This window comes from Triticum aestivum, chromosome 4A (genome assembly GCF_018294505.1).
Source record: "Triticum aestivum cultivar Chinese Spring chromosome 4A, IWGSC CS RefSeq v2.1, whole genome shotgun sequence".
In the NCBI taxonomy this organism is placed as follows: domain Eukaryota; kingdom Viridiplantae; phylum Streptophyta; class Magnoliopsida; order Poales; family Poaceae; genus Triticum; species Triticum aestivum.
Genome location: NC_057803.1, coordinates 416205206 through 416214629, shown reverse-complemented (window position 1 = coordinate 416214629; position 9424 = coordinate 416205206). Strand labels below are relative to the sequence as shown.

At 38.7% G+C, this 9424-nt stretch overlaps 1 long non-coding RNA gene across 3 annotated transcripts; it reads right to left on the bottom strand.

Moving 5' to 3' along the window:
- Nucleotides 1–6641: 6641 nt before the first annotated feature.
- Nucleotides 6642–9183, bottom strand: LOC123086189 (uncharacterized). Of its 3 annotated transcripts, XR_006440631.1 has the most exons (4): nucleotides 8772–9183; nucleotides 7257–8415; nucleotides 6918–7181; nucleotides 6760–6817 (listed from the first exon to the last, which is right to left on the bottom strand). It is a non-coding gene; the product is annotated as an uncharacterized lncRNA (long non-coding RNA). The 3 variants fall into 3 exon arrangements; XR_006440630.1 differs by having other exon boundaries at nucleotides 6642–7181; nucleotides 7257–8698; XR_006440629.1 differs by having other exon boundaries at nucleotides 6760–7181.
- Nucleotides 9184–9424: the final 241 nt, after the last annotated feature.

Here is a 9424-nt window from a genome sequence, read left to right as displayed (position 1 = left end):
CCCCGCTGCCATGGGAGGGTAGGACAAAAGATGTCATGCAAGTTCTTTCCCGTAAGCACGTATGACTATTCGGAATACATGCCTACATTACATTGATGAATTGGAGCTAGTTCTGTGTCACCCTAGGTTATGACTGTTACATGATGAACCACATCTGGCATAATTCTCTATCACCGATCCATTGCCTACGGTCTTTCCATATATTGTTCTTCGCTTATTTACTTTTCTGTTGCTATTGTTATCATCACTACAAAACACCAAAAATATTACTTTTGTTACCGTTACCTTTTGCTACCGTTACCACTACTATCATATTACTTTGCTACTAAATACTTTTCTGCAGATGTTAAGTTTCCAGGTGTGGTTGAATTTACAACTCAGCTGCTAATACTTGAGAATATTCTTTGGCTCCCCTTGTGTCGAATCAATAAATTTGGGTTGAATACTCTACCCTCGAAAACTGTTGCGATCCCCTATACTTGTGGGTTATCATACACCGACACTGTCTCTAATGCATAACCCCAAAACAATAGTGGTAAATTGGTAAGAGACATCATAGATCGCACCATATCTAATAAATTACGGTTATGACGTTTGGACACACCATTATGCTGTGGTGTTCCAGGTGGCGTGAGTTGCGAAACTATTCCACATTGTTTTAAATGAAGACCAAACTCGTAACTCAAATATTCGCCTCCGCGATCAGATCATAGAAACCTTATTTTCTTGTTATGATGATTTTCTACTTCACTTTGAAATTCTTTGAACTTTTCAAATGTTTCACACTTGTGTTTCATTAAGTTGATATACCATATCTACTCAAATCATTTGTGAAAGTCAGAACATAATGATACCGACTGCGAGCCTCAACACTGATGGAACCACATACATCAGTATGTATTATTTCCAATAAGTTAGTTGCTCGCTCCATTGTTCCGGAGAACTGAGTCTTAGTCATCTTGCCCATGAGGCATGGTTGGCAAGCATGAAATGATTCATAATCAAGTGATTCCAAAAGTCCATCCGCATGGAGTTTCTTCATGCGCTTTACACCAATATGACCTAAACAGCAGTGCCACAAATGTCTAGTTGCTCTATCATTATCAACTTTGCATCTTTTGGCATCAATATTATGAATATGTGTATCACTACGACCGAGATTCAACGAAATAGACCACTCTTCAAGGGCGCATGACCATAAAAGATATTACTCATATAAATAGAACAACCATTATTCTTTTATTTAAATGAATAATCGTCCCGCATCAACAAGATCCAGATATAATGTTCATGCTCAACGCTGGCACCAAATAACAATTATTTAGGTTTAAAATTAATCCCGAAGGTAGATGTAGAAGTAGCGTGCCGATGGTGATCACATCGACCTTGGAACCATTTCCGACGCGCATCGTCACCTCGTCCTTAGCCAATCTTTGTTTAATCCATAGCCCCTATTTTGAGTTGCAAATATGAGCAACAGAACCAGTATCAAATACCCAGGCGCTACTACGAGCATTAGTAAGGTACACATCAATAACATGTATATCAAATATACCTTTCTTCACTTTGCCATCCTTCTTATCCGCCAAATACTTGGGGCAGTTCCGCTTCAAGTGACCAGTCCCTTCGCAGTAGAAGCACTCAGTTTTAGGCTCTGGTCCAGACTTGGGCTTCTTCTCGGGAGTAGCAACTTTCTTGCCATTATTCTTGAAGTTCCCCTTCTTTCCTTTGCCCTTTTTCTTGAAACTAGTGGTCTTGTTAACTATCAACACTCGTTGCTCCTTCTTGATTTCTACCTCCACAACCTTAAGTATTGCGAAGAGCTCGGGAATCGTCTTGTTCATCCCTTGCATATTATTGTTCATCACGAAGCCTTTATAGCTTGGTGGCAGTGATTCAAGAACTCTATCACTGACACTATCATCCAAAAGATTAACTCCTAGCTGAGTGAAGTGATTATGGTACCCAGACATTGTGAGTATGCACTGCTAGGAAAATGTTATACACAGTACAATAGTAGTAGAGCTATAAAATAGTAACCGTTGTTGCTATTTAGTAGTAGCGCTTTACCTGGCAGGCGCTACTAGTAACTCTGTAGTAGTAGCGCTGGGAAGCAAAAACCCGCTACTACTATGTGGGACCAGATGAGGCCACCAACGGTCGCTGGAGTTGTAGCGCTGTACAGAAACAAGCGTTACTACTAATAGTTTAGTAGTAGCGCTTGATTTGACTGTGCCGCTACTACTAATGGGCCCCACTTAGTAGTAGCGCTTTTCCTGGACAGCGCTACTACTAAGTCCCATAGTAGCATCACTTTTTGCTAAGCAGCACTACTGCTAGTTGCTGCTGGTGCCACCTTTTCCACCCCTCCCCCTCCTCTCCCCCACTTTGCCATCTGTCCCCCTCCTTTCCCCTCTCCACTCTCCACCATTGTTGTTGTTCTTTTCTCTTCCTACTACCTCTCTTTTCTCCTCATTAATAGCACCCTCCTCCATAAATGGCCTCTCTCTTTCTCCTACACCTCTCTTCTCTCCCCCATTAATGCCCCCCTCTACCATAACACCCCTCTCCATTAGTTAGCTAGCTAGATTCACCTCTCCTCCCCAACAACTAGATCTACCTAGATATTTAGCCATCCACACGTGCTCTCTCGGTCGTTCTCTCTCATCATCTAATTATCCGCGTGCTCTCGGTATATATATATATATATATATATATATATATATATATATATATATAAACACTATTCTGATCACGGGATCAGAATAATATTCTGATCACAACCTGACCTGCCCCGCTAGTAGTACGTTGAACTTCCCTGTGAACTAGGTTGAACTTCCGCCAACATTGCCCAAATGGGGCTTGCGATATACCGTTGGAAAGCTATGGACACCAATATCATGACCCAACTTAAATTTTTTGGCAAAATATAAGCGGTTTAAGAGCAGTTTTGAAAACCGTTTTTTTCGCACAAAAAACGTGAATCGTATTTTTGATCGCATTTCTAAACCGCTTATCGGAATGAGGCATATAATATGGCATTGGAAAGCTGCTGCAAAACTGCTCCTTCCACATGTTGAAAGGTTTCTCTAATTCCCTATGGTTAAAGAATAATGTGAAAAACATAAAATTTCGTAAACCGAACAACTGAGTTCGTTTTTTCGATGTCGTTTCTAAACAGCTAATCGAATGGAGACATATGATATGGCGTTGGAAAGCTTATGAAAATGTGCTACTTTTTCATCTTGAAAGTTTTTTTCTAATTTTGAATGGTTTAAGAGTAATTTAGAAAATGGTCAAAGTCCTACTGAGTACGTAATTTCGAGCTAATTTCTTAACCGTGCGTCCGAATGCAGCAAATGATATGGCGTTGGAAAGCTTGAACAAATGCGAAACTGTTTTGTATATATTGTTTCTCCTAATTCCTTACGGTTTTAAGTCAATTTGGAAAATGGATAAAAACATATTTTCCCCATAATTTCTACAAACTTTATCGGAATGAGGCAAATAATATACCTCTGAAAAGCTACGGAAAATGTGAAACTTTTCCATGTTGATGGTTTTCTCTAATTCCTAGCCGTTTTCCTGTAATTTCGAAAACGGCGAGATCATTCATTCTGCCTTTATCGCGAAACAGATTCTTCGAAAATGCACCGCGTGAAGAACCTGAACTTCTCGGCGCGTGTACCTGAACTTCACTCTGTTCTTCATGTGATTTTTTTTCTTGTAGGTCTCCATCCACTGCTCGTAACTCTCCATCAACTCATCGGAATTGAGCAAGTGGTATACCATTAGAAAGCTGTTGTAAGCACATAACTTTACCGTGTTGATCGTTTTTTCATACTCGCGATGGTTTTAAAACTTTTTCATCTGAAATTCATTCAGCGTAGTAGTTGAACTTCATGCTATTTTCACGTTGAACTTCTGTGACGTATTTTCGTTTGTAATTTTCTCATCCATTTGTCAGTGTTACACAAATGATACTCCTTTTGTACAAACCCCTCTCACAATAATTTTTTTAACTTTCTTTGACCGAGGAGTTGCACTTATAACAACACAACTTTTACTCTTTGCCTTTTTATTCCTTTTTAATACAAAATGCACACCGTGTAGTACGTGAACTTCTGGCAGTTATCAATCGAACTTCTCTCGGTTATGTGAAAATATCTGAGTTTTTTATAAATATTTATCTGAATTTCTTAATCCTTTTTTATAAAATTTTGAAGCGCTCTATTTTTAAAAGTTGAACTTCCTATTTTTTATTTTTGAACTTCTTGTTTCCAATCTTTAATAACGAGGAAAATCTGAGTTTTCTATAATCATCGAACTTCTTCATCTTTTAATGTGGAGTTCCTGATTTTATTTCTTTAATCTTTTTATGAAATTTTGAAGCACTCTATTTTTAAAAGTTAAACTTCTTGTTGTTTCATTTTTGAACTTCTTTTTTTCATTCTTTAATAACGGGAAAAATCTAAGTTTTCTATAATCATCGCACTTCCCGCTGTTTACACTTGAACTTCTACCATGTTTTTTTGTTCGTAATTTCTCACCCGTTCATCATAGTTGCACAACTGATATATAGTGTTGGTTGCCTCTCTCATAAGAAGTTTTTGAACTTCACCGTGCTGAGCACCTGAACTTCCAACAGTGTTTATACTTTAACTTTTTATTCTATTTTCTCATATGAAAACACACACCATGCAGCACATGAACTTCTGGCCGTTTTCAATTTGAACTTCTCCCTATTTTGCTTTAGTAACAAAAAAGTATGAGTTTTTTAAAGACATCGAACCGCTCTAACTTTTTTATTTGAATTTTGTGTGTTTTTTAGAAATGTGAAAACTGGAGTTTTTTAGGAACATCAAACTTCTTTGTTATTCCAATTGAACTTATTTGTTTTATTGTTTAGTAAGTGGAAAAATCTGATTCGTTTAAATAAATATCAAACTGCTCTGTTTTTTCAATTGAAATTCTTGGTTTTATTCATTACTAACGAGAATCCTGGGTTTTTTATATGCATTGAATTGCTCCGTTTTTTAAAAGTGAACTTCTTGGTTGTAATCTTTAGCATCGGTGGAAATCTGAAATTTTTATAAACATCAAACAACTTCAATTTTTAATTAGGACTTCTTGGTGTTATTCATTAGTAACAGAGAAAGTCCTTGCTATGTAATAAACATCTAACCGCTCACTTATTTAAATTTGAACTTCTAGATATTAAAGAGAAGGATCAAATCCATGTCTACAAACTTTTTGAACTGCTCGATTTCGGAATAAACATGTTTTATCTTCTATGTCTTTTAAATATGCCCATAATGACGTTGGTTTTTTGTTTTTAAACTTGCGAATCCTAGGTTTTAATATACTTTGAACTTCTATGTTATTTTAATTTGAACTTCACATTTTTTTATTTTTGAGTAATGAATTGTTTCTTATTTTTAATAAACATCGAATTTGACTATTTTTGAATTTTGAACTTCATGGTTGATAATTTAATAAACATCAAGCCACTTCGTTAGTTTAGTTTGAACTTCTTCTATATTTTTAAACAAAACATTTCTATTTAAACATTTTTTGGTTCTTCCTTTTTTTGAACTTCTTTATTTTATTCTTTCGTAATGAGATTTTATTTTAGTTTTTTATAAACTTTGAACTTCTCTATTATTTTAATTTGAACTTCTAAGTTTTATTATTAGGAAAAAGTGTTTTTAAATAAGCATCAAACATCTTTTAAAAATTGAAGTTCATACTTTTATTAATTTTAATTTGAACTTCTCGATATTATCTCTTTGGTAACAAGGAAATCTAAGTTTTAATAAATGTTGAACTACTCTATTTTTGTATTTTGTATTTCTTGGATAATTTCTTTTAGTAATGGAAACATTCTATTTTTCTAATAAATATTGAACCGGTCTGTAATTTAAATTTGAACTCTAGAGTTTTTTATTTACAAAAAGTGAAAATCCCTTTTTATAAATTTTAATTTGCTCTATTTTTTGTTTGAACTTCTCACTTTTTGTTATTTAGTAATGAAAAAAATTTGAGATGTTTTAAACATCGAACTACCCCATTAATTTAATTTGAACTTCTCAACATTTTTACTATGTATTATTTATTTTATAAATGTGGACAATAAAACCAATGTGTTTGTCCCGATAATGAGTTTCATGAGTTTATTTTTAAGTTGAACACTTACGATTTTATTTCTTTTTCATGCATATCTAGGTCTTTCATATAAGTTTGTGTGTGAAATTCCTTAGTTTTTTTTTTGTTTTCAAGAGAGAGGGTCTATATTTTTATATCCAGACAAAATAGGTGGGAGGAGAGTACTAGAAATTTTTGGATTTATTTTTAACATTTTTGAGCTTCCATATTTGAACAATTTGAACTTGTCATTATTTTCCCTACGAAAATACTTGGGTTTGTCTCTTTTTTGCATCTTTTTTTGTTTTTGTTTTTGTGAACACAATTTGTTTTTGAGACACACGCCACTCACTGAACGAAAGTTCAACATCCACGGACCTTGGCCAGCCGCATTTTTTTGTGCTCCCCTAAGTGCACACAACAATCATCAACTACCATATACATGAACTTCAATGGTTGACAAACATGAACTTGTTGCTTATTTGTCACTGTAAATATCAACGACAAAAGTGTGAGCTTTTTCTTTCTTCCTTTTCCTTTTTAATCCTCCCGAACTTACATTTTTATAGATATTTTCACTCTGTTTCTCAATGCACTCCTACAACAAGTTGGAGCTTCTCAATAATACAATATAAACTAACATACTTGAACTTCTCGGACACAACATTTTGACCTTCACAAAAACAAATAAAAAATCAGAAAAATTACACAGTTGTACAAGCACAGCAATAAGTCAATTTTCTCATTCACTAAATTTCATAGCAAGCCATCACCTATCCCAACACCGATCTCCATGGCAGTAACACCGTCGCATTCAGACGACGTGAAGCTCTTGTGCAACACAAAGTCAGGTTAGCAGCATGGCTGCCTTCCAAACCTGTAAACCAACAATAGAAAACAATGGACCACAAATGAAAGAAGGACGATACATAGTAGGAAATCCGACACTGAATGCTCTCCCGCAAGAAGACCGACGCTCCGGAGCGAAGAGGTGACGCCATGCTGCACGGTGAGGACATGATCCTCGTCCCTTCTCCCTGCAAACCAAGGAACATCAATCAAATTCGTAACACACCAACAACGGAAATATAGCCACAAAACAAACACCTTACAGTGTCTCTTCATTCTCCGATTGAGAACGAGATCACCGTCGTCATCCATGGCGACAACATCCGACAAGCCACCTTCTCAATAAAACCAAGATTCAAGTCCTGAAAGCAAACAATCCGTCATCTACGGCAAGAATAATGCAAAATGGAGTTTGTACCAGTATTCACATACTATTTTCTCTGCATCTATTCTGTACCTGTATGGGAAGATGAGTACTATAAGAGTAACATGTGTTTGTACGTGTATGGTAAGATGAGTACCACAGAAGTAACATCCATAATTTCTATATAATGCACGCAGGTTCACATTCAAAATAATATCTTTTTTGTAGTCTGCTTTTCTGTTGATGCAATACTTCATTTTTTCACCTGGATTTGATTAATGCCAAGATGGTGGGTGTCGTTTCTCAATAAAGTTTCTTCAGAAGTTCAAATCTTCCCAAACTGAAGAACAAAAGCATTCTGCACAGACAGGGGTGTTGCTGGGGATTGAGACGCTTGTAGACGAAGGTAGAGGATGCGGGTATACAACATGGGAAGGTGCCGCCGCTGTGCAGAGACTACAGGAGGTGGCAGATGTAGTGGGGGCAGGCGGCGCTAGTTTGTGGAGGGAGCTATCGGGTTGTATGAGGTGGTGGTGGTTGGCGGCCCACCGACAGCGGTGGAGTGTAGCTGCGCCGGCGCTTGGAGGGTCATGGCCGCTGCTGGTCACGGCGGCAAGTAGAGGAAGGTCACGATAACATGTGGAGTAAGGTTGCATGGAGGCAGGATCCCAGCGGCTTGCGACGCGGGTTTGGTGGTTGTCGTGCGGCCAGAGGATCCCCACCCACACATTCATCTTATGGGAAAGCTTTTCAAATATTAGATTAGTAGCATCACATCCAGACAAAAACTTGGCCATTAAATCGGTTAGTACACAAGATTAATACCTGTTTGAACAAGTTGACACAAGGCAGATGATGCACTACCTCCACTGAGAACTAATTAGAGAGAGAGAAAGAAGTGCTAAGAACATGCAGATGTATGGTTCTTGGTGGCACCACGAATCACTTTTTAAGTGTGTAATGCATGGGCCAGCAACTGTACTGACAAGCAGTGGCTGATTAGCTGTAGCGGCAGCGGTGCTGCTGCACATATGGAGCGCCGTCAGCTTCGAACAAACCTGCAATTTTCACAACTTTTTGTAAACAAACTGTAGTTCAACTATGCTCAAACTAATTTCATCCATCACATCCAAGTGCATTTTTCAGAAACCAAATATACAGAAAAAAAAATTGCAAGCAATTTTCTTTCAAATTCAAAGAAGTTCAAATCCTCCCTGAGAGAGAGTTGGGTGAACAGAGGAAAGATCTCGGCCTCGTCGGAGCATCCTGGAAGTGGGGTTGAACGTCCTGGTGCCGCATCGTTGAACGGCCCGAGGCAGTGGGGTTGAACGGCTTTGTGTGCTGCCGCGGACACGGAAGGAGGTGAGGGAAGGGGTGGGACGCCGTAGGTAGAGAAGGAGAAGAGGATGCTCACCGGAGGGGAGAGTTGCGGGGTTGACCGGATCCGCGTCGGAGCAAGCGGGAGGGGGGCGCCCAGGTTAATGGCGTTTGGGGTTGGATGGCGGCGGCGGTTACGGCGCAATGCCGCGCACGAAGGTCAAGGAGCAGGGGTGTTGTGCAGAGGAGGCCGGAGGTGGCAGCTGTGGCATGATTTGGGGAGGGAAACTATGGTGGTGGCACGACCGAGGAGGGAGACCGCGGTGGCGGGGCGATCTGGTGAGGGCGGCGGCTGTGGCGGGGCGATCTAGTGAGGGCGGCGGCTGTGCCGAGGCGATCTGGTGCGGGCCAATGGCAGCGCGGGCAGGGAGGCGGTGGTGAGATCGGGAGAGGTTAGGGAAGGGGAGTGGGCTGTGGGGAGCGGGTGGGTGGTGTTTTTTCCCTTGTACCGATCGGGATCTGGTGGGTTCCTCACGATCTACTGTCGGGCCCTTATAGCCGATCGTGATCCAAATAACTATTCTGATCCTGGGATCAGAATAATGCTATATATATAGGTGAGTAAAAAGTTGTTCATTTCAAGAATGGGAATATGTGTGTGAATGAGAATATGTGCGTTTGGGATATATATATATATATATATATATATATATATATATATATATATATATATATATATATATATATATA